A 26,917-nucleotide genomic window follows, 5' to 3' on the forward strand; every position below is an offset into this window, starting at 1 on the left:
ATGTACAGGTTGATTTTTACATGTTTATAAGTAAATGTGATGTTGTTCCAAATAAAACTTCTAAGAACTGAATGGAAAAGAAAATTGTAAAGTTCAGATAAGTCCCACTGAAATTTGTACTCAGATCCCTGTTTTCAGAGTCCAGAGTGCTAACCATGACACCATCCACCCTCCCGTACCAGGGTGAGCTTTCCATTTTGACAGAAGAGATTTGCCTCAGGGGGCAACTTATCTTTCATTGAAAAATATTATCTCACATAAAAACCACTGTTCAACAGAGTTATAACGTTATTTGAGTCTTTTGGGCAACATCCTTCCCCAACATAGTTCAATATGCAAAAGTTTACCAGAATAGGAAAGCAATCCAATACAGTTTCTCTTTGACAGTAGAATATTAAAAACTTTGACATTTCCACATTCCTGCAGCAGTTTATGCTCCTTTCACATGGGAGGTTCCATGGTGTAATGGTTAGCACTTTGGACTTTGAATCCAATGATCCGAGTTCAAATCTCGGTGGGACCGTTTTATGACTCTTGACCAAATCATTTTCTTTCAAGTGTATTCATTAATATCACATATCTAATGCCGGTAGGGTGAACAATTAATTTATTGATTATACTCTAAAAGTTTATTAGATGTGAGCAAATAATAGAAATTTTACAATACCTGGAAACTAAAAGGCTCAAAATAATGAGAGATTTTACAAACTCACTCTGGTTTCTCAAACTCATCACAGGGGCCTGATGCAAGACATTACTTTTTAAAATCTTACTGTTATTGTTAAGGCGAACAAGGAACTTTTTCATTGCAAAGCATTCATTAAAACAAAACTTGAGGAGTCAAACTTTGTATTACGGGGACCGAAGATGTGCAGTTTGAATAATAATCTTGAAATTCAGACGTACAAAGATTTTACACACTGATTTTCAACAGTAAATCCACAACCAAAAAAGTTGAATCTTTTGAAAGACATGTCAAAGGTGTGAATCTGAAATTCACTTTTAAAGACATTCACAATGAAATGCACTGTGTAAGTCCAGCATGTTGTCAGCTAAGAAATCAGCAAAAATGAACTATCTCATTACTGGCCATATAGATGAGAAAGGAATTAAACTCATGTTTACAATGTGGATGTGAAAGAACAGTTTCTAGGTTCAGCTTCAATATTTATGTTAATGAATAATTGATATGTTCATATTGTCTAACAGCTATCTAGACGGATAAAGCTATGTATGCATCTATACATACTTATGCGTTCATACGCATCAGTATAAAACATTGATATTATGTTTTTTCTAGACCAAATTCTAAAAAATGAGTTAAACAGTGAATCTCATAATTGTAGTAGGTCCCACCGAGATTTGAACACGGATCGCTGGATTCAGAGTCCAGAGTGCTAACCATTACACCATGGAACCCTCTCACACAAGAGTGACTTTTCCATTGAGACAAAAGAGAGCGCATCAGTGATGGCCTTCTCTTATATTGATAAAAAGATATCTTATTTGAATGGTCATAGTGGATAGAGCTTTAATGTGATTTGATTCTTTTCAGCTATATTCTCTATAAAAGTGTTAAATATTCAAATGTTTATCTGAATATAAAAGTTATATCACACTGTTCATCTTTGCCTGTAGCATAATAAAACAGTCTACATTTACAGACTACTGAAGCAATGTCTCTGTCTCCTGCATGGGTGGCTCCATAGAGCAATGGTTGGCAATTTGGACTTTGCATCCAATGATCCGATTTGAAACCTTGGAGGGACTTTTTTTATTACTCTTGAGCTTTTCCATTTCTTCATCTTTGTTCATTGATAGCTCAAATCCAACACCAGTAGGTTGAAATAGTCAATTATTGAATGCTTTCAAAATGTCCATCAGCTTGAACAAGTTACATCAATACAAACTTTAAAATACTTTGACATCAAATTTCTTCACAAAGTAGTTAGCCATTATAAAATCATATTCTGATTTTCTCAAACGCATTTCAGATGGGTGATTCACAGCATCACTTTTTTAAGCTTTCCCGCTATTGATAAGGCGAAAATAGCACATTTTGAATGAGAAGTTTTCTTCAATCAAACATAGAGGAACCCAAATGATGATCTCATTCAGCTAGTAAAAATGTTGTTTTATATTAGTATGGAAATCGTGAAAAGAAAATGTTTTTCATGCTGATTTACAACAGTTGATCTCCAATCGTAAAATATAAGCTTTTGGTCGGAGGCATCACAGGTACTGATCAAATTCTAATTTTTGAACATTGTTCACAAATCATATGATATGCTTTATATACATAAACTGTATTGTTGGATCAATACTGAGTAAAAAGTGACTATCTCAATTTCAGGACATATAAAAGAGAAAGAAGTAGAAACTCATGTTTCAAATGCTGAGAGGCAACAACTGTTCATGATTTTCACCTCCACTAATTATATTTATTTTTATAATCTATATGTTTATATTTTCCTATAAATATACAGAGACATATAGCTATATATACAGAGATACATATGTACAGGTTGATTTTTACATGTTTATAAGTAAATGTGATGTTGTTCCAAATAAAACTTCTAAGAACTGAATGGAAAAGAAAATTGTAAAGTTCAGATAAGTCCCACTGAAATTTGTACTCAGATCCCTGTTTTCAGAGTCCAGAGTGCTAACCATGACACCATCCACCCTCCCGTACCAGGGTGAGCTTTCCATTTTGACAGAAGAGATTTGCCTCAGGGGGCAACTTATCTTTCATTGAAAAATATTATCTCACATAAAAACCACTGTTCAACAGAGTTATAACGTTATTTGAGTCTTTTGGGCAACATCCTTCCCCAACATAGTTCAATATGCAAAAGTTTACCAGAATAGGAAAGCAATCCAATACAGTTTCTCTTTGACAGTAGAATATTAAAAACTTTGACATTTCCACATTCCTGCAGCAGTTTATGCTCCTTTCACATGGGAGGTTCCATGGTGTAATGGTTAGCACTTTGGACTTTGAATCCAATGATCCGAGTTCAAATCTCGGTGGGACCATTTTATGACTCTTGACCAAATCATTTTCTTTCAAGTGTATTCATTAATATCACATATCTAATACCGGTAGGGTGAACAATTAATTTATTGATTATACTCTAAAAGTTTATTAGATGTGAGCAAATAATAGAAATTTTACCATACCTGGAAACTAAATGGCTCAAAATAATGAGAGATTTTACAAACTCACTCTGGTTTCTCAAACTCATCACAGGGGCCTGATGCAAGACATTACTTTTAAAATCTTACTGTTATTGTTAAGGCGAACAAGGAACTTTTTCATTGCAAAGCATTCATTAAAACAAAACTTGAGGAGTCAAACTTTGTATTACGGGGACCGAAGATGTGCAGTTTGAATAATAATCTTGAAATTCAGACGTACAAAGATTTTACACACTGATTTTCAACAGTAAATCCACAACCAAAAAAGTTGAATCTTTTGAAAGACATGTCAAAGGTGTGAATCTGAAATTCACTTTTAAAGACATTCACAATGAAATGCACTGTGTAAGTCCAGCATGTTGTCAGCTAAGAAATCAGCAAAAATGAACTATCTCATTACTGGCCATATAGATGAGAAAGGAAAATAAACTCATTTTTACAATGTGGATGTGAAAGAACAGTTTCTAGGTTCAGCTTCAATATTTATGTTAATGAATAATTGATATGTTCATATTGTCTAACAGCTATCTAGACGGATAAAGCTATGTATGCATCTATACATACTTATGCGTTCATACGCATCAGTATAAAACATTGATATTATGTTTTTTCTAGACCAAATTCTAAAAAATGAGTTAAACAGTGAATCTCATAATTGTAGTAGGTCCCACCGAGATTTGAACACGGATCGCTGGATTCAGAGTCCAGAGTGCTAACCATTACACCATGGAACCCTCTCACACAAGAGTGACTTTTCCATTGAGACAAAAGAGAGCGCATCAGTGATGGCCTTCTCTTATATTGATAAAAAGATATCTTATTTGAATGGTCATAGTGGATAGAGCTTTAATGTGATTTGATTCTTTTCAGCTATATTCTCTATAAAAGTGTTAAATATTCAAATGTTTATCTGAATATAAAAGTTATATCACACTGTTCATCTTTGCCTGTAGCATAATAAAACAGTCTACATTTACAGACTACTGAAGCAATGTCTCTGTCTCCTGCATGGGTGGCTCCATAGAGCAATGGTTGGCAATTTGGACTTTGCATCCAATGATCCGATTTGAAACCTTGGAGGGACTTTTTTTATTACTCTTGAGCTTTTCCATTTCTTCATCTTTGTTCATTGATAGCTCAAATCCAACACCAGTAGGTTGAAATAGTCAATTATTGAATGCTTTCAAAATGTCCATCAGCTTGAACAAGTTACATCAATACAAACTTTAAAATACTTTGACATCAAATTTCTTCACAAAGTAGTTAGCCATTATAAAATCATATTCTGATTTTCTCAAACGCATTTCAGATGGGTGATTCACAGCATCACTTTTTTAAGCTTTCCCGCTATTGATAAGGCGAAAATAGCACATTTTGAATGAGAAGTTTTCTTCAATCAAACATAGAGGAACCCAAATGATGATCTCATTCAGCTAGTAAAAATGTTGTTTTATATTAGTATGGAAATCGTGAAAAGAAAATGTTTTTCATGCTGATTTACAACAGTTGATCTCCAATCGTAAAATATAAGCTTTTGGTCGGAGGCATCACAGGTACTGATCAAATTCTAATTTTTGAACATTGTTCACAAATCATATGATATGCTTTATATACATAAACTGTATTGTTGGATCAATACTGAGTAAAAAGTGACTATCTCAATTTCAGGACATATAAAAGAGAAAGAAGTAGAAACTCATGTTTCAAATGCTGAGAGGCAACAACTGTTCATGATTTTCACCTCCACTAATTATATTTATTTTTATAATCTATATGTTTATATTTTCCTATAAATATACAGAGACATATAGCTATATATACAGAGATACATATGTACAGGTTGATTTTTACATGTTTATAAGTAAATGTGATGTTGTTCCAAATAAAACTTCTAAGAACTGAATGGAAAAGAAAATTGTAAAGTTCAGATAAGTCCCACTGAAATTTGTACTCAGATCCCTGTTTTCAGAGTCCAGAGTGCTAACCATGACACCATCCACCCTCCCGTACCAGGGTGAGCTTTCCATTTTGACAGAAGAGATTTGCCTCATGGGGCAACTTATCTTTCATTGAAAAATATTATCTCACATAAAAACCACTGTTCAACAGAGTTATAACGTTATTTGAGTCTTTTGGGCAACATCCTTCCCCAACATAGTTCAATATGCAAAAGTTTACCAGAATAGGAAAGCAATCCAATACAGTTTCTCTTTGACAGTAGAATATTAAAAACTTTGACATTTCCACATTCCTGCAGCAGTTTATGCTCCTTTCACATGGGAGGTTCCATGGTGTAATGGTTAGCACTTTGGACTTTGAATCCAATGATCCGAGTTCAAATCTCGGTGGGACCATTTTATGACTCTTGACCAAATCATTTTCTTTCAAGTGTATTCATTAATATCACATATCTAATACCGGTAGGGTGAACAATTAATTTATTGATTATACTCTAAAAGTTTATTAGATGTGAGCAAATAATAGAAATTTTACCATACCTGGAAACTAAATGGCTCAAAATAATGAGAGATTTTACAAACTCACTCTGGTTTCTCAAACTCATCACAGGGGCCTGATGCAAGACATTACTTTTTAAAATCTTACTGTTATTGTTAAGGCGAACAAGGAACTTTTTCATTGCAAAGCATTCATTAAAACAAAACTGGAGGAGTCAAACTTTGTATTACGGGGACCGAAGATGTGCAGTTTGAATAATAATCTTGAAATTCAGACGTACAAAGATTTTACACACTGATTTTCAACAGTAAATCCACAACCAAAAAAGTTGAATCTTTTGAAAGACATGTCAAAGGTGTGAATCTGAAATTCACTTTTAAAGACATTCACAATGAAATGCACTGTGTAAGTCCAGCATGTTGTCAGCTAAGAAATCAGCAAAAATGAACTATCTCATTACTGGCCATATAGATGAGAAAGGAAAATAAACTCATGTTTACAATGTGGATGTGAAAGAACAGTTTCTAGGTTCAGCTTCAATATTTATGTTAATGAATAATTGATATGTTCATATTGTCTAACAGCTATCTAGACGGATAAAGCTATGTATGCATCTATACATACTTATGCGTTCATACGCATCAGTATAAAACATTGATATTATGTTTTTTCTAGACCAAATTCTAAAAAATGAGTTAAACAGTGAATCTCATAATTGTAGTAGGTCCCACCGAGATTTGAACTCGGATCGCTGGATTCAGAGTCCAGAGTGCTAACCATTACACCATGGAACCCTCTCACACAAGAGTGACTTTTCCATTGAGACAAAAGAGAGCGCATCAGTGATGGCCTTCTCTTATATTGATAAAAAGATATCTCATTTGAATGGTCATAGTGGATAGAGCTTTAATGTGATTTGATTCTTTTCAGCTATATTCTCTATAAAAGTGTTAAATATTCAAATGTTTATCTGAATATAAAAGTTATATCACAATGTTCATCTTTGCCTGTAGCATAATAAAACAGTCTACATTTCCAGACTACTGAAGCAATGTCTCTGTCTCCTGCATGGGTGGCTCCATAGAGCAATGGTTGGCAATTTGGACTTTGCATCCAATGATCCGATTTGAAACCTTGGAGGGACTTTTTTTATTTCTCTTGAGCTTTTCCATTTCTTCATCTTTGTTCATTGATAGCTCAAATCCAACACCAGTAGGTTGAAATAGTCAATTATTGAATGCTTTCAAAATGTCCATCAGCTTGAACAAGTTACATCAATACAAACTTTAAAATACTTTGACATCAAATTTCTTCACAAAGTAGTTAGCCATTATAAAATCATATTCTGATTTTCTCAAACGCATTTCAGATGGGTGATTCACAGCATCACTTTTTTAAGCTTTCCCGCTATTGATAAGGCGAAAATAGCACATTTTGAATGAGAAGTTTTCTTCAATCAAACATAGAGGAACCCAAATGATGATCTCATTCAGCTAGTAAAAATGTTGTTTTATATTAGTATGGAAATCGTGAAAAGAAAATGTTTTTCATGCTGATTTACAACAGTTGATCTCCAATCGTAAAATATAAGCTTTTGGTCGGAGGCATCACAGGTACTGATCAAATTCTAATTTTTGAACATTGTTCACAAATCATATGATATGCTTTATATACATAAACTGTATTGTTGGATCAATACTGAGTAAAAAGTGACTATCTCAATTTCAGGACATATAAAAGAGAAAGAAGTAGAAACTCATGTTTCAAATGCTGAGAGGCAACAACTGTTCATGATTTTCACCTCCACTAATTATATTTATTTTTATAATCTATATGTTTATATTTTCCTATAAATATACAGAGACATATAGCTATATATACAGAGATACATATGTACAGGTTGATTTTTACATGTTTATAAGTAAATGTGATGTTGTTCCAAATAAAACTTCTAAGAACTGAATGGAAAAGAAAATTGTAAAGTTCAGATAAGTCCCACTGAAATTTGTACTCAGATCCCTGTTTTCAGAGTCCAGAGTGCTAACCATGACACCATCCACCCTCCCGTACCAGGGTGAGCTTTCCATTTTGACAGAAGAGATTTGCCTCAGGGGGCAACTTATCTTTCATTGAAAAATATTATCTCACATAAAAACCACTGTTCAACAGAGTTATAACGTTATTTGAGTCTTTTGGGCAACATCCTTCCCCAACATAGTTCAATATGCAAAAGTTTACCAGAATAGGAAAGCAATCCAATACAGTTTCTCTTTGACAGTAGAATATTAAAAACTTTGACATTTCCACATTCCTGCAGCAGTTTATGCTCCTTTCACATGGGAGGTTCCATGGTGTAATGGTTAGCACTTTGGACTTTGAATCCAATGATCCGAGTTCAAATCTCGGTGGGACCATTTTATGACTCTTGACCAAATCATTTTCTTTCAAGTGTATTCATTAATATCACATATCTAATACCGGTAGGGTGAACAATTAATTTATTGATTATACTCTAAAAGTTTATTAGATGTGAGCAAATAATAGAAATTTTACCATACCTGGAAACTAAATGGCTCAAAATAATGAGAGATTTTACAAACTCACTCTGGTTTCTCAAACTCATCACAGGGGCCTGATGCAAGACATTACTTTTAAAATCTTACTGTTATTGTTAAGGCGAACAAGGAACTTTTTCATTGCAAAGCATTCATTAAAACAAAACTGGAGGAGTCAAACTTTGTATTACGGGGACCGAAGATGTGCAGTTTGAATAATAATCTTGAAATTCAGACGTACAAAGATTTTGCACACTGATTTTCAACAGTAAATCCACAACCAAAAAAGTTGAATCTTTTGAAAGACATGTCAAAGGTGTGAATCTGAAATTCACTTTTAAAGACATTCACAATGAAATGCACTGTGTAAGTCCAGCATGTTGTCAGCTAAGAAATCAGCAAAAATGAACTATCTCATTACTGGCCATATAGATGAGAAAGGAAAATAAACTCATGTTTACAATGTGGATGTGAAAGAACAGTTTCTAGGTTAGGCTTCAATATTTATGTTAATGAATAATTGATATGTTCATATTGTCTAACAGCTATCTAGACGGATAAAGCTATGTATGCATCTATACATACTTATGCGTTCATACGCATCAGTATAAAACATTGATATTATGTTTTTTCTAGACCAAATTCTAAAAAATGAGTTAAACAGTGAATCTCATAATTGTAGTAGGTCCCACCGAGATTTGAACTCGGATCGCTGGATTCAGAGTCCAGAGTGCTAACCATTACACCATGGAACCCTCTCACACAAGAGTGACTTTTCCATTGAGACAAAAGAGAGCGCATCAGTGATGGCCTTCTCTTATATTGATAAAAAGATATCTCATTTGAATGGTCATAGTGGATAGAGCTTTAATGTGATTTGATTCTTTTCAGCTATATTCTCTATAAAAGTGTTAAATATTCAAATGTTTATCTGAATATAAAAGTTATATCACAATGTTCATCTTTGCCTGTAGCATAATAAAACAGTCTACATTTCCAGACTACTGAAGCAATGTCTCTGTCTCCTGCATGGGTGGCTCCATAGAGCAATGGTTGGCAATTTGGACTTTGCAGCCAATGATCCGATTTGAAACCTTGGAGGGACTTTTTTTATTTCTCTTGAGCTTTTCCATTTCTTCATCTTTGTTCATTGATAGCTCAAATCCAACACCAGTAGGTTGAAATAGTCAATTATTGAATGCTTTCAAAATGTCCATCAGCTTGAACAAGTTACATCAATACAAACTTTAAAATACTTTGACATCAAATTTCTTCACAAAGTAGTTAGCCATTATAAAATCATATTCTGATTTTCTCAAACGCATTTCAGATGGGTGATTCACAGCATCACTTTTTTAAGCTTTCCCGCTATTGATAAGGCGAAAATAGCACATTTTGAATGAGAAGTTTTCTTCAATCAAACATAGAGGAACCCAAATGATGATCTCATTCAGCTAGTAAAAATGTTGTTTTATATTAGTATGGAAATCGTGAAAAGAAAATGTTTTTCATGCTGATTTACAACAGTTGATCTCCAATCGTAAAATATAAGCTTTTGGTCGGAGGCATCACAGGTACTGATCAAATTCTAATTTTTGAACATTGTTCACAAATCATATGATATGCTTTATATACATAAACTGTATTGTTGGATCAATACTGAGTAAAAAGTGACTATCTCAATTTCAGGACATATAAAAGAGAAAGAAGTAGAAACTCATGTTTCAAATGCTGAGAGGCAACAACTGTTCATGATTTTCACCTCCACTAATTATATTTATTTTTATAATCTATATGTTTATATTTTCCTATAAATATACAGAGACATATAGCTATATATACAGAGATACATATGTACAGGTTGATTTTTACATGTTTATAAGTAAATGTGATGTTGTTCCAAATAAAACTTCTAAGAACTGAATGGAAAAGAAAATTGTAAAGTTCAGATAAGTCCCACTGAAATTTGTACTCAGATCCCTGTTTTCAGAGTCCAGAGTGCTAACCATGACACCATCCACCCTCCCGTACCAGGGTGAGCTTTCCATTTTGACAGAAGAGATTTGCCTCAGGGGGCAACTTATCTTTCATTGAAAAATATTATCTCACATAAAAACCACTGTTCAACAGAGTTATAACGTTATTTGAGTCTTTTGGGCAACATCCTTCCCCAACATAGTTCAATATGCAAAAGTTTACCAGAATAGGAAAGCAATCCAATACAGTTTCTCTTTGACAGTAGAATATTAAAAACTTTGACATTTCCACATTCCTGCAGCAGTTTATGCTCCTTTCACATGGGAGGTTCCATGGTGTAATGGTTAGCACTTTGGACTTTGAATCCAATGATCCGAGTTCAAATCTCGGTGGGACCGTTTTATGACTCTTGACCAAATCATTTTCTTTCAAGTGTATTCATTAATATCACATATCTAATGCCGGTAGGGTGAACAATTAATTTATTGATTATACTCTAAAAGTTTATTAGATGTGAGCAAATAATAGAAATTTTACAATACCTGGAAACTAAAAGGCTCAAAATAATGAGAGATTTTACAAACTCACTCTGGTTTCTCAAACTCATCACAGGGGCCTGATGCAAGACATTACTTTTTAAAATCTTACTGTTATTGTTAAGGCGAACAAGGAACTTTTTCATTGCAAAGCATTCATTAAAACAAAACTTGAGGAGTCAAACTTTGTATTACGGGGACCGAAGATGTGCAGTTTGAATAATAATCTTGAAATTCAGACGTACAAAGATTTTACACACTGATTTTCAACAGTAAATCCACAACCAAAAAAGTTGAATCTTTTGAAAGACATGTCAAAGGTGTGAATCTGAAATTCACTTTTAAAGACATTCACAATGAAATGCACTGTGTAAGTCCAGCATGTTGTCAGCTAAGAAATCAGCAAAAATGAACTATCTCATTACTGGCCATATAGATGAGAAAGGAATTAAACTCATGTTTACAATGTGGATGTGAAAGAACAGTTTCTAGGTTCAGCTTCAATATTTATGTTAATGAATAATTGATATGTTCATATTGTCTAACAGCTATCTAGACGGATAAAGCTATGTATGCATCTATACATACTTATGCGTTCATACGCATCAGTATAAAACATTGATATTATGTTTTTTCTAGACCAAATTCTAAAAAATGAGTTAAACAGTGAATCTCATAATTGTAGTAGGTCCCACCGAGATTTGAACACGGATCGCTGGATTCAGAGTCCAGAGTGCTAACCATTACACCATGGAACCCTCTCACACAAGAGTGACTTTTCCATTGAGACAAAAGAGAGCGCATCAGTGATGGCCTTCTCTTATATTGATAAAAAGATATCTTATTTGAATGGTCATAGTGGATAGAGCTTTAATGTGATTTGATTCTTTTCAGCTATATTCTCTATAAAAGTGTTAAATATTCAAATGTTTATCTGAATATAAAAGTTATATCACACTGTTCATCTTTGCCTGTAGCATAATAAAACAGTCTACATTTACAGACTACTGAAGCAATGTCTCTGTCTCCTGCATGGGTGGCTCCATAGAGCAATGGTTGGCAATTTGGACTTTGCATCCAATGATCCGATTTGAAACCTTGGAGGGACTTTTTTTATTACTCTTGAGCTTTTCCATTTCTTCATCTTTGTTCATTGATAGCTCAAATCCAACACCAGTAGGTTGAAATAGTCAATTATTGAATGCTTTCAAAATGTCCATCAGCTTGAACAAGTTACATCAATACAAACTTTAAAATACTTTGACATCAAATTTCTTCACAAAGTAGTTAGCCATTATAAAATCATATTCTGATTTTCTCAAACGCATTTCAGATGGGTGATTCACAGCATCACTTTTTTAAGCTTTCCCGCTATTGATAAGGCGAAAATAGCACATTTTGAATGAGAAGTTTTCTTCAATCAAACATAGAGGAACCCAAATGATGATCTCATTCAGCTAGTAAAAATGTTGTTTTATATTAGTATGGAAATCGTGAAAAGAAAATGTTTTTCATGCTGATTTACAACAGTTGATCTCCAATCGTAAAATATAAGCTTTTGGTCGGAGGCATCACAGGTACTGATCAAATTCTAATTTTTGAACATTGTTCACAAATCATATGATATGCTTTATATACATAAACTGTATTGTTGGATCAATACTGAGTAAAAAGTGACTATCTCAATTTCAGGACATATAAAAGAGAAAGAAGTAGAAACTCATGTTTCAAATGCTGAGAGGCAACAACTGTTCATGATTTTCACCTCCACTAATTATATTTATTTTTATAATCTATATGTTTATATTTTCCTATAAATATACAGAGACATATAGCTATATATACAGAGATACATATGTACAGGTTGATTTTTACATGTTTATAAGTAAATGTGATGTTGTTCCAAATAAAACTTCTAAGAACTGAATGGAAAAGAAAATTGTAAAGTTCAGATAAGTCCCACTGAAATTTGTACTCAGATCCCTGTTTTCAGAGTCCAGAGTGCTAACCATGACACCATCCACCCTCCCGTACCAGGGTGAGCTTTCCATTTTGACAGAAGAGATTTGCCTCATGGGGCAACTTATCTTTCATTGAAAAATATTATCTCACATAAAAACCACTGTTCAACAGAGTTATAACGTTATTTGAGTCTTTTGGGCAACATCCTTCCCCAACATAGTTCAATATGCAAAAGTTTACCAGAATAGGAAAGCAATCCAATACAGTTTCTCTTTGACAGTAGAATATTAAAAACTTTGACATTTCCACATTCCTGCAGCAGTTTATGCTCCTTTCACATGGGAGGTTCCATGGTGTAATGGTTAGCACTTTGGACTTTGAATCCAATGATCCGAGTTCAAATCTCGGTGGGACCATTTTATGACTCTTGACCAAATCATTTTCTTTCAAGTGTATTCATTAATATCACATATCTAATACCGGTAGGGTGAACAATTAATTTATTGATTATACTCTAAAAGTTTATTAGATGTGAGCAAATAATAGAAATTTTACCATACCTGGAAACTAAATGGCTCAAAATAATGAGAGATTTTACAAACTCACTCTGGTTTCTCAAACTCATCACAGGGGCCTGATGCAAGACATTACTTTTTAAAATCTTACTGTTATTGTTAAGGCGAACAAGGAACTTTTTCATTGCAAAGCATTCATTAAAACAAAACTGGAGGAGTCAAACTTTGTATTACGGGGACCGAAGATGTGCAGTTTGAATAATAATCTTGAAATTCAGACGTACAAAGATTTTACACACTGATTTTCAACAGTAAATCCACAACCAAAAAAGTTGAATCTTTTGAAAGACATGTCAAAGGTGTGAATCTGAAATTCACTTTTAAAGACATTCACAATGAAATGCACTGTGTAAGTCCAGCATGTTGTCAGCTAAGAAATCAGCAAAAATGAACTATCTCATTACTGGCCATATAGATGAGAAAGGAAAATAAACTCATGTTTACAATGTGGATGTGAAAGAACAGTTTCTAGGTTCAGCTTCAATATTTATGTTAATGAATAATTGATATGTTCATATTGTCTAACAGCTATCTAGACGGATAAAGCTATGTATGCATCTATACATACTTATGCGTTCATACGCATCAGTATAAAACATTGATATTATGTTTTTTCTAGACCAAATTCTAAAAAATGAGTTAAACAGTGAATCTCATAATTGTAGTAGGTCCCACCGAGATTTGAACTCGGATCGCTGGATTCAGAGTCCAGAGTGCTAACCATTACACCATGGAACCCTCTCACACAAGAGTGACTTTTCCATTGAGACAAAAGAGAGCGCATCAGTGATGGCCTTCTCTTATATTGATAAAAAGATATCTCATTTGAATGGTCATAGTGGATAGAGCTTTAATGTGATTTGATTCTTTTCAGCTATATTCTCTATAAAAGTGTTAAATATTCAAATGTTTATCTGAATATAAAAGTTATATCACAATGTTCATCTTTGCCTGTAGCATAATAAAACAGTCTACATTTCCAGACTACTGAAGCAATGTCTCTGTCTCCTGCATGGGTGGCTCCATAGAGCAATGGTTGGCAATTTGGACTTTGCAGCCAATGATCCGATTTGAAACCTTGGAGGGACTTTTTTTATTTCTCTTGAGCTTTTCCATTTCTTCATCTTTGTTCATTGATAGCTCAAATCCAACACCAGTAGGTTGAAATAGTCAATTATTGAATGCTTTCAAAATGTCCATCAGCTTGAACAAGTTACATCAATACAAACTTTAAAATACTTTGACATCAAATTTCTTCACAAAGTAGTTAGCCATTATAAAATCATATTCTGATTTTCTCAAACGCATTTCAGATGGGTGATTCACAGCATCACTTTTTTAAGCTTTCCCGCTATTGATAAGGCGAAAATAGCACATTTTGAATGAGAAGTTTTCTTCAATCAAACATAGAGGAACCCAAATGATGATCTCATTCAGCTAGTAAAAATGTTGTTTTATATTAGTATGGAAATCGTGAAAAGAAAATGTTTTTCATGCTGATTTACAACAGTTGATCTCCAATCGTAAAATATAAGCTTTTGGTCGGAGGCATCACAGGTACTGATCAAATTCTAATTTTTGAACATTGTTCACAAATCATATGATATGCTTTATATACATAAACTGTATTGTTGGATCAATACTGAGTAAAAAGTGACTATCTCAATTTCAGGACATATAAAAGAGAAAGAAGTAGAAACTCATGTTTCAAATGCTGAGAGGCAACAACTGTTCATGATTTTCACCTCCACTAATTATATTTATTTTTATAATCTATATGTTTATATTTTCCTATAAATATACAGAGACATATAGCTATATATACAGAGATACATATGTACAGGTTGATTTTTACATGTTTATAAGTAAATGTGATGTTGTTCCAAATAAAACTTCTAAGAACTGAATGGAAAAGAAAATTGTAAAGTTCAGATAAGTCCCACTGAAATTTGTACTCAGATCCCTGTTTTCAGAGTCCAGAGTGCTAACCATGACACCATCCACCCTCCCGTACCAGGGTGAGCTTTCCATTTTGACAGAAGAGATTTGCCTCAGGGGGCAACTTATCTTTCATTGAAAAATATTATCTCACATAAAAACCACTGTTCAACAGAGTTATAACGTTATTTGAGTCTTTTGGGCAACATCCTTCCCCAACATAGTTCAATATGCAAAAGTTTACCAGAATAGGAAAGCAATCCAATACAGTTTCTCTTTGACAGTAGAATATTAAAAACTTTGACATTTCCACATTCCTGCAGCAGTTTATGCTCCTTTCACATGGGAGGTTCCATGGTGTAATGGTTAGCACTTTGGACTTTGAATCCAATGATCCGAGTTCAAATCTCGGTGGGACCATTTTATGACTCTTGACCAAATCATTTTCTTTCAAGTGTATTCATTAATATCACATATCTAATACCGGTAGGGTGAACAATTAATTTATTGATTATACTCTAAAAGTTTATTAGATGTGAGCAAATAATAGAAATTTTACCATACCTGGAAACTAAATGGCTCAAAATAATGAGAGATTTTACAAACTCACTCTGGTTTCTCAAACTCATCACAGGGGCCTGATGCAAGACATTACTTTTAAAATCTTACTGTTATTGTTAAGGCGAAGAAGGAACTTTTTCATTGCAAAGCATTCATTAAAACAAAACTGGAGGAGTCAAACTTTGTATTACGGGGACCGAAGATGTGCAGTTTGAATAATAATCTTGAAATTCAGACGTACAAAGATTTTGCACACTGATTTTCAACAGTAAATCCACAACCAAAAAAGTTGAATCTTTTGAAAGACATGTCAAAGGTGTGAATCTGAAATTCACTTTTAAAGACATTCACAATGAAATGCACTGTGTAAGTCCAGCATGTTGTCAGCTAAGAAATCAGCAAAAATGAACTATCTCATTACTGGCCATATAGATGAGAAAGGAAAATAAACTCATGTTTACAATGTGGATGTGAAAGAACAGTTTCTAGGTTAGGCTTCAATATTTATGTTAATGAATAATTGATATGTTCATATTGTCTAACAGCTATCTAGACGGATAAAGCTATGTATGCATCTATACATACTTATGCGTTCATACGCATCAGTATAAAACATTGATATTATGTTTTTTCTAGACCAAATTCTAAAAAATGAGTTAAACAGTGAAACTCATAATTGTAGTAGGTCCCACCGAGATTTGAACTCGGATCGCTGGATTCAGAGTCCAGAGTGCTAACCATTACACCATGGAACCCTCTCACACAAGAGTGACTTTTCCATTGAGACAAAAGAGAGCGCATCAGTGATGGCCTTCTCTTATATTGATAAAAAGATATCTCATTTGAATGGTCATAGTGGATAGAGCTTTAATGTGATTTGATTCTTTTCAGCTATATTCTCTATAAAAGTGTTAAATATTCAAATGTTTATCTGAATATAAAAGTTATATCACAATGTTCATCTTTGCCTGTAGCATAATAAAACAGTCTACATTTCCAGACTACTGAAGCAATGTCTCTGTCTCCTGCATGGGTGGCTCCATAGAGCAATGGTTGGCAATTTGGACTTTGCAGCCAATGATCCGATTTGAAACCTTGGAGGGACTTTTTTTATTTCTCTTGAGCTTTTCCATTTCTTCATCTTTGTTCATTGATAGCTCAAATCCAACACCAGTAGGTTGAAATAGTCAATTATTGAATGCTTTCAAAATGTCCATCAGCTTGAACAAGTTACATCAATACAAACTTTAAAATACTTTGACATCAAATTTCTTCACAAAGTAGTTAGCCATTATAAAATCATATTCTGATTTTCTCAAACGCATTTCAGATGGGTGATTCACAGCATCACTTTTTTAAGCTTTCCCGCTATTGATAAGGCGAAAATAGCACATTTTGAATGAGAAGTTTTCTTCAATCAAACATAGAGGAACCCAAATGATGATCTCATTCAGCTAGTAAAAATGTTGTTTTATATTAGTATGGAAATCGTGAAAAGAAAATGTTTTTCATGCTGATTTACAACAGTTGATCTCCAATCGTAAAATATAAGCTTTTGGTCGGAGGCATCACAGGTACTGATCAAATTCTAATTTTTGAACATTGTTCACAAATCATATGATATGCTTTATATACATAAACTGTATTGTTGGATCAATACTGAGTAAAAAGTGACTATCTCAATTTCAGGACATATAAAAGAGAAAGAAGTAGAAACTCATGTTTCAAATGCTGAGAGGCAACAACTGTTCATGATTTTCACCTCCACTAATTATATTTATTTTTATAATCTATATGTTTATATTTTCCTATAAATATACAGAGACATATAGCTATATATACAGAGATACATATGTACAGGTTGATTTTTACATGTTTATAAGTAAATGTGATGTTGTTCCAAATAAAACTTCTAAGAACTGAATGGAAAAGAAAATTGTAAAGTTCAGATAAGTCCCACTGAAATTTGTACTCAGATCCCTGTTTTCAGAGTCCAGAGTGCTAACCATGACACCATCCACCCTCCCGTACCAGGGTGAGCTTTCCATTTTGACAGAAGAGATTTGCCTCAGGGGGCAACTTATCTTTCATTGAAAAATATTATCTCACATAAAAACCACTGTTCAACAGAGTTATAACGTTATTTGAGTCTTTTGGGCAACATCCTTCCCCAACATAGTTCAATATGCAAAAGTTTACCAGAATAGGAAAGCAATCCAATACAGTTTCTCTTTGACAGTAGAATATTAAAAACTTTGACATTTCCACATTCCTGCAGCAGTTTATGCTCCTTTCACATGGGAGGTTCCATGGTGTAATGGTTAGCACTTTGGACTTTGAATCCAATGATCCGAGTTCAAATCTCGGTGGGACCGTTTTATGACTCTTGACCAAATCATTTTCTTTCAAGTGTATTCATTAATATCACATATCTAATGCCGGTAGGGTGAACAATTAATTTATTGATTATACTCTAAAAGTTTATTAGATGTGAGCAAATAATAGAAATTTTACAATACCTGGAAACTAAAAGGCTCAAAATAATGAGAGATTTTACAAACTCACTCTGGTTTCTCAAACTCATCACAGGGGCCTGATGCAAGACATTACTTTTTAAAATCTTACTGTTATTGTTAAGGCGAACAAGGAACTTTTTCATTGCAAAGCATTCATTAAAACAAAACTTGAGGAGTCAAACTTTGTATTACGGGGACCGAAGATGTGCAGTTTGAATAATAATCTTGAAATTCAGACGTACAAAGATTTTACACACTGATTTTCAACAGTAAATCCACAACCAAAAAAGTTGAATCTTTTGAAAGACATGTCAAAGGTGTGAATCTGAAATTCACTTTTAAAGACATTCACAATGAAATGCACTGTGTAAGTCCAGCATGTTGTCAGCTAAGAAATCAGCAAAAATGAACTATCTCATTACTGGCCATATAGATGAGAAAGGAATTAAACTCATGTTTACAATGTGGATGTGAAAGAACAGTTTCTAGGTTCAGCTTCAATATTTATGTTAATGAATAATTGATATGTTCATATTGTCTAACAGCTATCTAGACGGATAAAGCTATGTATGCATCTATACATACTTATGCGTTCATACGCATCAGTATAAAACATTGATATTATGTTTTTTCTAGACCAAATTCTAAAAAATGAGTTAAACAGTGAATCTCATAATTGTAGTAGGTCCCACCGAGATTTGAACTCGGATCGCTGGATTCAGAGTCCAGAGTGCTAACCATTACACCATGGAACCCTCTCACACAAGAGTGACTTTTCCATTGAGACAAAAGAGAGCGCATCAGTGATGGCCTTCTCTTATATTGATAAAAAGATATCTCATTTGAATGGTCATAGTGGATAGAGCTTTAATGTGATTTGATTCTTTTCAGCTATATTCTCTATAAAAGTGTTAAATATTCAAATGTTTATCTGAATATAAAAGTTATATCACAATGTTCATCTTTGCCTGTAGCATAATAAAACAGTCTACATTTCCAGACTACTGAAGCAATGTCTCTGTCTCCTGCATGGGTGGCTCCATAGAGCAATGGTTGGCAATTTGGACTTTGCAGCCAATGATCCGATTTGAAACCTTGGAGGGACTTTTTTTATTTCTCTTGAGCTTTTCCATTTCTTCATCTTTGTTCATTGATAGCTCAAATCCAACACCAGTAGGTTGAAATAGTCAATTATTGAATGCTTTCAAAATGTCCATCAGCTTGAACAAGTTACATCAATACAAACTTTAAAATACTTTGACATCAAATTTCTTCACAAAGTAGTTAGCCATTATAAAATCATATTCTGATTTTCTCAAACGCATTTCAGATGGGTGATTCACAGCATCACTTTTTTAAGCTTTCCCGCTATTGATAAGGCGAAAATAGCACATTTTGAATGAGAAGTTTTCTTCAATCAAACATAGAGGAACCCAAATGATGATCTCATTCAGCTAGTAAAAATGTTGTTTTATATTAGTATGGAAATCGTGAAAAGAAAATGTTTTTCATGCTGATTTACAACAGTTGATCTCCAATCGTAAAATATAAGCTTTTGGTCGGAGGCATCACAGGTACTGATCAAATTCTAATTTTTGAACATTGTTCACAAATCATATGATATGCTTTATATACATAAACTGTATTGTTGGATCAATACTGAGTAAAAAGTGACTATCTCAATTTCAGGACATATAAAAGAGAAAGAAGTAGAAACTCATGTTTCAAATGCTGAGAGGCAACAACTGTTCATGATTTTCACCTCCACTAATTATATTTATTTTTATAATCTATATGTTTATATTTTCCTATAAATATACAGAGACATATAGCTATATATACAGAGATACATATGTACAGGTTGATTTTTACATGTTTATAAGTAAATGTGATGTTGTTCCAAATAAAACTTCTAAGAACTGAATGGAAAAGAAAATTGTAAAGTTCAGATAAGTCCCACTGAAATTTGTACTCAGATCCCTGTTTTCAGAGTCCAGAGTGCTAACCATGACACCATCCACCCTCCCGTACCAGGGTGAGCTTTCCATTTTGACAGAAGAGATTTGCCTCAGGGGGCAACTTATCTTTCATTGAAAAATATTATCTCACATAAAAACCACTGTTCAACAGAGTTATAACGTTATTTGAGTCTTTTGGGCAACATCCTTCCCCAACATAGTTCAATATGCAAAAGTTTACCAGAATAGGAAAGCAATCCAATACAGTTTCTCTTTGACAGTAGAATATTAAAAACTTTGACATTTCCACATTCCTGCAGCAGTTTATGCTCCTTTCACATGGGAGGTTCCATGGTGTAATGGTTAGCACTTTGGACTTTGAATCCAATGATCCGAGTTCAAATCTCGGTGGGACCGTTTTATGACTCTTGACCAAATCATTTTCTTTCAAGTGTATTCATTAATATCACATATCTAATGCCGGTAGGGTGAACAATTAATTTATTGATTATACTCTAAAAGTTTATTAGATGTGAGCAAATAATAGAAATTTTACAATACCTGGAAACTAAAAGGCTCAAAATAATGAGAGATTTTACAAACTCACTCTGGTTTCTCAAACTCATCACAGGGGCCTGATGCAAGACATTACTTTTTAAAATCTTACTGTTATTGTTAAGGCGAACAAGGAACTTTTTCATTGCAAAGCATTCATTAAAACAAAACTTGAGGAGTCAAACTTTGTATTACGGGGACCGAAGATGTGCAGTTTGAATAATAATCTTGAAATTCAGACGTACAAAGATTTTACACACTGATTTTCAACAGTAAATCCACAACCAAAAAAGTTGAATCTTTTGAAAGACATGTCAAAGGTGTGAATCTGAAATTCACTTTTAAAGACATTCACAATGAAATGCACTGTGTAAGTCCAGCATGTTGTCAGCTAAGAAATCAGCAAAAATGAACTATCTCATTACTGGCCATATAGATGAGAAAGGAATTAAACTCATGTTTACAATGTGGATGTGAAAGAACAGTTTCTAGGTTCAGCTTCAATATTTATGTTAATGAATAATTGATATGTTCATATTGTCTAACAGCTATCTAGACGGATAAAGCTATGTATGCATCTATACATACTTATGCGTTCATACGCATCAGTATAAAACATTGATATTATGTTTTTTCTAGACCAAATTCTAAAAAATGAGTTAAACAGTGAATCTCATAATTGTAGTAGGTCCCACCGAGATTTGAACTCGGATCGCTGGATTCAGAGTCCAGAGTGCTAACCATTACACCATGGAACCCTCTCACACAAGAGTGACTTTTCCATTGAGACAAAAGAGAGCGCATCAGTGATGGCCTTCTCTTATATTGATAAAAAGATATCTCATTTGAATGGTCATAGTGGATAGAGCTTTAATGTGATTTGATTCTTTTCAGCTATATTCTCTATAAAAGTGTTAAATATTCAAATGTTTATCTGAATATAAAAGTTATATCACACTGTTCATCTTTGCCTGTAGCATAATAAAACAGTCTACATTTCCAGACTACTGAAGCAATGTCTCTGTCTCCTGCATGGGTGGCTCCATAGAGCAATGGTTGGCAATTTGGACTTTGCATCCAATGATCCGATTTGAAACCTTGGAGGGACTTTTTTTATTACTCTTGAGCTTTTCCATTTCTTCATCTTTGTTCATTGATAGCTCAAATCCAACACCAGTAGGTTGAAATAGTCAATTATTGAATGCTTTCAAAATGTCCATCAGCTTGAACAAGTTGCATCAATACAAACTTTAAAATACTTTGACATCAAATTTCTTCACAAAGTAGTTAGCCATTATAAAATCATATTCTGATTTTCTCAAACGCATTTCAGATGGGTGATTCACAGCATCACTTTTTTAAGCTTTCCCGCTATTGATAAGGCGAAAATAGCACATTTTGAATGAGAAGTTTTCTTCAATCAAACATAGAGGAACCCAAATGATGATCTCATTCAGCTAGTAAAAATGTTGTTTTATATTAGTATGGAAATCGTGAAAAGAAAATGTTTTTCATGCTGATTTACAACAGTTGATCTCCAATCGTAAAATATAAGCTTTTGGTCGGAGGCATCACAGGTACTGATCAAATTCTAATTTTTGAACATTGTTCACAAATCATATGATATGCTTTATATACATAAACTGTATTGTTGGATCAATACTGAGTAAAAAGTGACTATCTCAATTTCAGGACATATAAAAGAGAAAGAAGTAGAAACTCATGTTTCAAATGCTGAGAGGCAACAACTGTTCATGATTTTCACCTCCACTAATTATATTTATTTTTATAATCTATATGTTTATATTTTCCTATAAATATACAGAGACATATAGCTATATATACAGAGATACATATGTACAGGTTGATTTTTACATGTTTATAAGTAAATGTGATGTTGTTCCAAATAAAACTTCTAAGAACTGAATGGAAAAGAAAATTGTAAAGTTCAGATAAGTCCCACTGAAATTTGTACTCAGATCCCTGTTTTCAGAGTCCAGAGTGCTAACCATGACACCATCCACCCTCCCGTACCAGGGTGAGCTTTCCATTTTGACAGAAGAGATTTGCCTCAGGGGGCAACTTATCTTTCATTGAAAAATATTATCTCACATAAAAACCACTGTTCAACAGAGTTATAACGTTATTTGAGTCTTTTGGGCAACATCCTTCCCCAACATAGTTCAATATGCAAAAGTTTACCAGAATAGGAAAGCAATCCAATACAGTTTCTCTTTGACAGTAGAATATTAAAAACTTTGACATTTCCACATTCCTGCAGCAGTTTATGCTCCTTTCACATGGGAGGTTCCATGGTGTAATGGTTAGCACTTTGGACTTTGAATCCAATGATCCGAGTTCAAATCTCGGTGGGACCATTTTATGACTCTTGACCAAATCATTTTCTTTCAAGTGTATTCATTAATATCACATATCTAATACCGGTAGGGTGAACAATTAATTTATTGATTATACTCTAAAAGTTTATTAGATGTGAGCAAATAATAGAAATTTTACCATACCTGGAAACTAAATGGCTCAAAATAATGAGAGATTTTACAAACTCACTCTGGTTTCTCAAACTCATCACAGGGGCCTGATGCAAGACATTACTTTTAAAATCTTACTGTTATTGTTAAGGCGAACAAGGAACTTTTTCATTGCAAAGCATTCATTAAAACAAAACTGGAGGAGTCAAACTTTGTATTACGGGGACCGAAGATGTGCAGTTTGAATAATAATCTTGAAATTCAGACGTACAAAGATTTTGCACACTGATTTTCAACAGTAAATCCACAACCAAAAAAGTTGAATCTTTTGAAAGACATGTCAAAGGTGTGAATCTGAAATTCACTTTTAAAGACATTCACAATGAAATGCACTGTGTAAGTCCAGCATGTTGTCAGCTAAGAAATCAGCAAAAATGAACTATCTCATTACTGGCCATATAGATGAGAAAGGAAAATAAACTCATGTTTACAATGTGGATGTGAAAGAACAGTTTCTAGGTTAGGCTTCAATATTTATGTTAATGAATAATTGATATGTTCATATTGTCTAACAGCTATCTAGACGGATAAAGCTATGTATGCATCTATACATACTTATGCGTTCATACGCATCAGTATAAAACATTGATATTATGTTTTTTCTAGACCAAATTCTAAAAAATGAGTTAAACAGTGAATCTCATAATTGTAGTAGGTCCCACCGAGATTTGAACTCGGATCGCTGGATTCAGAGTCCAGAGTGCTAACCATTACACCATGGAACCCTCTCACACAAGAGTGACTTTTCCATTGAGACAAAAGAGAGCGCATCAGTGATGGCCTTCTCTTATATTGATAAAAAGATATCTCATTTGAATGGTCATAGTGGATAGAGCTTTAATGTGATTTGATTCTTTTCAGCTATATTCTCTATAAAAGTGTTAAATATTCAAATGTTTATCTGAATATAAAAGTTATATCACAATGTTCATCTTTGCCTGTAGCATAATAAAACAGTCTACATTTCCAGACTACTGAAGCAATGTCTCTGTCTCCTGCATGGGTGGCTCCATAGAGCAATGGTTGGCAATTTGGACTTTGCAGCCAATGATCCGATTTGAAACCTTGGAGGGACTTTTTTTATTTCTCTTGAGCTTTTCCATTTCTTCATCTTTGTTCATTGATAGCTCAAATCCAACACCAGTAGGTTGAAATAGTCAATTATTGAATGCTTTCAAAATGTCCATCAGCTTGAACAAGTTACATCAATACAAACTTTAAAATACTTTGACATCAAATTTCTTCACAAAGTAGTTAGCCATTATAAAATCATATTCTGATTTTCTCAAACGCATTTCAGATGGGTGATTCACAGCATCACTTTTTTAAGCTTTCCCGCTATTGATAAGGCGAAAATAGCACATTTTGAATGAGAAGTTTTCTTCAATCAAACATAGAGGAACCCAAATGATGATCTCATTCAGCTAGTAAAAATGTTGTTTTATATTAGTATGGAAATCGTGAAAAGAAAATGTTTTTCATGCTGATTTACAACAGTTGATCTCCAATCGTAAAATATAAGCTTTTGGTCGGAGGCATCACAGGTACTGATCAAATTCTAATTTTTGAACATTGTTCACAAATCATATGATATGCTTTATATACATAAACTGTATTGTTGGATCAATACTGAGTAAAAAGTGACTATCTCAATTTCAGGACATATAAAAGAGAAAGAAGTAGAAACTCATGTTTCAAATGCTGAGAGGCAACAACTGTTCATGATTTTCACCTCCACTAATTATATTTATTTTTATAATCTATATGTTTATATTTTCCTATAAATATACAGAGACATATAGCTATATATACAGAGATACATATGTACAGGTTGATTTTTACATGTTTATAAGTAAATGTGATGTTGTTCCAAATAAAACTTCTAAGAACTGAATGGAAAAGAAAATTGTAAAGTTCAGATAAGTCCCACTGAAATTTGTACTCAGATCCCTGTTTTCAGAGTCCAGAGTGCTAACCATGACACCATCCACCCTCCCGTACCAGGGTGAGCTTTCCATTTTGACAGAAGAGATTTGCCTCAGGGGGCAACTTATCTTTCATTGAAAAATATTATCTCACATAAAAACCACTGTTCAACAGAGTTATAACGTTATTTGAGTCTTTTGGGCAACATCCTTCCCCAACATAGTTCAATATGCAAAAGTTTACCAGAATAGGAAAGCAATCCAATACAGTTTCTCTTTGACAGTAGAATATTAAAAACTTTGACATTTCCACATTCCTGCAGCAGTTTATGCTCCTTTCACATGGGAGGTTCCATGGTGTAATGGTTAGCACTTTGGACTTTGAATCCAATGATCCGAGTTCAAATCTCGGTGGGACCGTTTTATGACTCTTGACCAAATCATTTTCTTTCAAGTGTATTCATTAATATCACATATCTAATGCCGGTAGGGTGAACAATTAATTTATTGATTATACTCTAAAAGTTTATTAGATGTGAGCAAATAATAGAAATTTTACAATACCTGGAAACTAAAAGGCTCAAAATAATGAGAGATTTTACAAACTCACTCTGGTTTCTCAAACTCATCACAGGGGCCTGATGCAAGACATTACTTTTTAAAATCTTACTGTTATTGTTAAGGCGAACAAGGAACTTTTTCATTGCAAAGCATTCATTAAAACAAAACTTGAGGAGTCAAACTTTGTATTACGGGGACCGAAGATGTGCAGTTTGAATAATAATCTTGAAATTCAGACGTACAAAGATTTTACACACTGATTTTCAACAGTAAATCCACAACCAAAAAAGTTGAATCTTTTGAAAGACATGTCAAAGGTGTGAATCTGAAATTCACTTTTAAAGACATTCACAATGAAATGCACTGTGTAAGTCCAGCATGTTGTCAGCTAAGAAATCAGCAAAAATGAACTATCTCATTACTGGCCATATAGATGAGAAAGGAATTAAACTCATGTTTACAATGTGGATGTGAAAGAACAGTTTCTAGGTTCAGCTTCAATATTTATGTTAATGAATAATTGATATGTTCATATTGTCTAACAGCTATCTAGACGGATAAAGCTATGTATGCATCTATACATACTTATGCGTTCATACGCATCAGTATAAAACATTGATATTATGTTTTTTCTAGACCAAATTCTAAAAAATGAGTTAAACAGTGAATCTCATAATTGTAGTAGGTCCCACCGAGATTTGAACTCGGATCGCTGGATTCAGAGTCCAGAGTGCTAACCATTACACCATGGAACCCTCTCACACAAGAGTGACTTTTCCATTGAGACAAAAGAGAGCGCATCAGTGATGGCCTTCTCTTATATTGATAAAAAGATATCTCATTTGAATGGTCATAGTGGATAGAGCTTTAATGTGATTTGATTCTTTTCAGCTATATTCTCTATAAAAGTGTTAAATATTCAAATGTTTATCTGAATATAAAAGTTATATCACACTGTTCATCTTTGCCTGTAGCATAATAAAACAGTCTACATTTCCAGACTACTGAAGCAATGTCTCTGTCTCCTGCATGGGTGGCTCCATAGAGCAATGGTTGGCAATTTGGACTTTGCATCCAATGATCCGATTTGA

At 33.6% G+C, this 26,917-nt stretch overlaps 19 non-coding genes across 19 annotated transcripts; 11 read left to right on the forward strand and 8 right to left on the reverse strand.

The window, feature by feature from the left end:
* The first annotated feature begins 451 nt into the window (after nt 1-451).
* Nucleotides 452-523, forward strand: TRNAQ-UUG (transfer RNA glutamine (anticodon UUG)). The gene has a single exon. It is a non-coding gene; the product is annotated as a tRNA-Gln (tRNA).
* Nucleotides 524-2,967: 2,444 nt separating this feature from the next.
* TRNAQ-UUG (transfer RNA glutamine (anticodon UUG)) lies at nt 2,968-3,039 on the forward strand. Its single transcript has one exon. It is a non-coding gene; the product is annotated as a tRNA-Gln (tRNA).
* A 2,444-nt stretch (nt 3,040-5,483) lies between these two features.
* Nucleotides 5,484-5,555, forward strand: TRNAQ-UUG (transfer RNA glutamine (anticodon UUG)). Its single transcript has one exon. It is a non-coding gene; the product is annotated as a tRNA-Gln (tRNA).
* Nucleotides 5,556-6,380: 825 nt separating this feature from the next.
* Nucleotides 6,381-6,452, reverse strand: TRNAQ-CUG (transfer RNA glutamine (anticodon CUG)). The gene has a single exon. It is a non-coding gene; the product is annotated as a tRNA-Gln (tRNA).
* Nucleotides 6,453-8,000: 1,548 nt separating this feature from the next.
* TRNAQ-UUG (transfer RNA glutamine (anticodon UUG)) lies at nt 8,001-8,072 on the forward strand. The gene has a single exon. It is a non-coding gene; the product is annotated as a tRNA-Gln (tRNA).
* An 824-nt stretch (nt 8,073-8,896) lies between these two features.
* TRNAQ-CUG (transfer RNA glutamine (anticodon CUG)) lies at nt 8,897-8,968 on the reverse strand. Its single transcript has one exon. It is a non-coding gene; the product is annotated as a tRNA-Gln (tRNA).
* A 1,548-nt stretch (nt 8,969-10,516) lies between these two features.
* TRNAQ-UUG (transfer RNA glutamine (anticodon UUG)) lies at nt 10,517-10,588 on the forward strand. Its single transcript has one exon. It is a non-coding gene; the product is annotated as a tRNA-Gln (tRNA).
* A 2,444-nt stretch (nt 10,589-13,032) lies between these two features.
* Nucleotides 13,033-13,104, forward strand: TRNAQ-UUG (transfer RNA glutamine (anticodon UUG)). Its single transcript has one exon. It is a non-coding gene; the product is annotated as a tRNA-Gln (tRNA).
* Nucleotides 13,105-13,929: 825 nt separating this feature from the next.
* TRNAQ-CUG (transfer RNA glutamine (anticodon CUG)) lies at nt 13,930-14,001 on the reverse strand. Its single transcript has one exon. It is a non-coding gene; the product is annotated as a tRNA-Gln (tRNA).
* A 1,548-nt stretch (nt 14,002-15,549) lies between these two features.
* TRNAQ-UUG (transfer RNA glutamine (anticodon UUG)) lies at nt 15,550-15,621 on the forward strand. Its single transcript has one exon. It is a non-coding gene; the product is annotated as a tRNA-Gln (tRNA).
* Nucleotides 15,622-16,445: 824 nt separating this feature from the next.
* TRNAQ-CUG (transfer RNA glutamine (anticodon CUG)) lies at nt 16,446-16,517 on the reverse strand. Its single transcript has one exon. It is a non-coding gene; the product is annotated as a tRNA-Gln (tRNA).
* Nucleotides 16,518-18,065: 1,548 nt separating this feature from the next.
* TRNAQ-UUG (transfer RNA glutamine (anticodon UUG)) lies at nt 18,066-18,137 on the forward strand. The gene has a single exon. It is a non-coding gene; the product is annotated as a tRNA-Gln (tRNA).
* Nucleotides 18,138-18,961: 824 nt separating this feature from the next.
* Nucleotides 18,962-19,033, reverse strand: TRNAQ-CUG (transfer RNA glutamine (anticodon CUG)). The gene has a single exon. It is a non-coding gene; the product is annotated as a tRNA-Gln (tRNA).
* Nucleotides 19,034-20,581: 1,548 nt separating this feature from the next.
* TRNAQ-UUG (transfer RNA glutamine (anticodon UUG)) lies at nt 20,582-20,653 on the forward strand. Its single transcript has one exon. It is a non-coding gene; the product is annotated as a tRNA-Gln (tRNA).
* Nucleotides 20,654-21,477: 824 nt separating this feature from the next.
* On the reverse strand, nt 21,478-21,549 carry TRNAQ-CUG (transfer RNA glutamine (anticodon CUG)). The gene has a single exon. It is a non-coding gene; the product is annotated as a tRNA-Gln (tRNA).
* A 1,548-nt stretch (nt 21,550-23,097) lies between these two features.
* TRNAQ-UUG (transfer RNA glutamine (anticodon UUG)) lies at nt 23,098-23,169 on the forward strand. Its single transcript has one exon. It is a non-coding gene; the product is annotated as a tRNA-Gln (tRNA).
* An 824-nt stretch (nt 23,170-23,993) lies between these two features.
* Nucleotides 23,994-24,065, reverse strand: TRNAQ-CUG (transfer RNA glutamine (anticodon CUG)). The gene has a single exon. It is a non-coding gene; the product is annotated as a tRNA-Gln (tRNA).
* A 1,548-nt stretch (nt 24,066-25,613) lies between these two features.
* Nucleotides 25,614-25,685, forward strand: TRNAQ-UUG (transfer RNA glutamine (anticodon UUG)). The gene has a single exon. It is a non-coding gene; the product is annotated as a tRNA-Gln (tRNA).
* An 824-nt stretch (nt 25,686-26,509) lies between these two features.
* Nucleotides 26,510-26,581, reverse strand: TRNAQ-CUG (transfer RNA glutamine (anticodon CUG)). Its single transcript has one exon. It is a non-coding gene; the product is annotated as a tRNA-Gln (tRNA).
* Nucleotides 26,582-26,917: the final 336 nt, after the last annotated feature.

This window comes from Triturus cristatus, chromosome 5_2, assembly GCF_964204655.1.
Source record: "Triturus cristatus chromosome 5_2, aTriCri1.1, whole genome shotgun sequence".
NCBI classification, from domain to species: domain Eukaryota; kingdom Metazoa; phylum Chordata; class Amphibia; order Caudata; family Salamandridae; genus Triturus; species Triturus cristatus.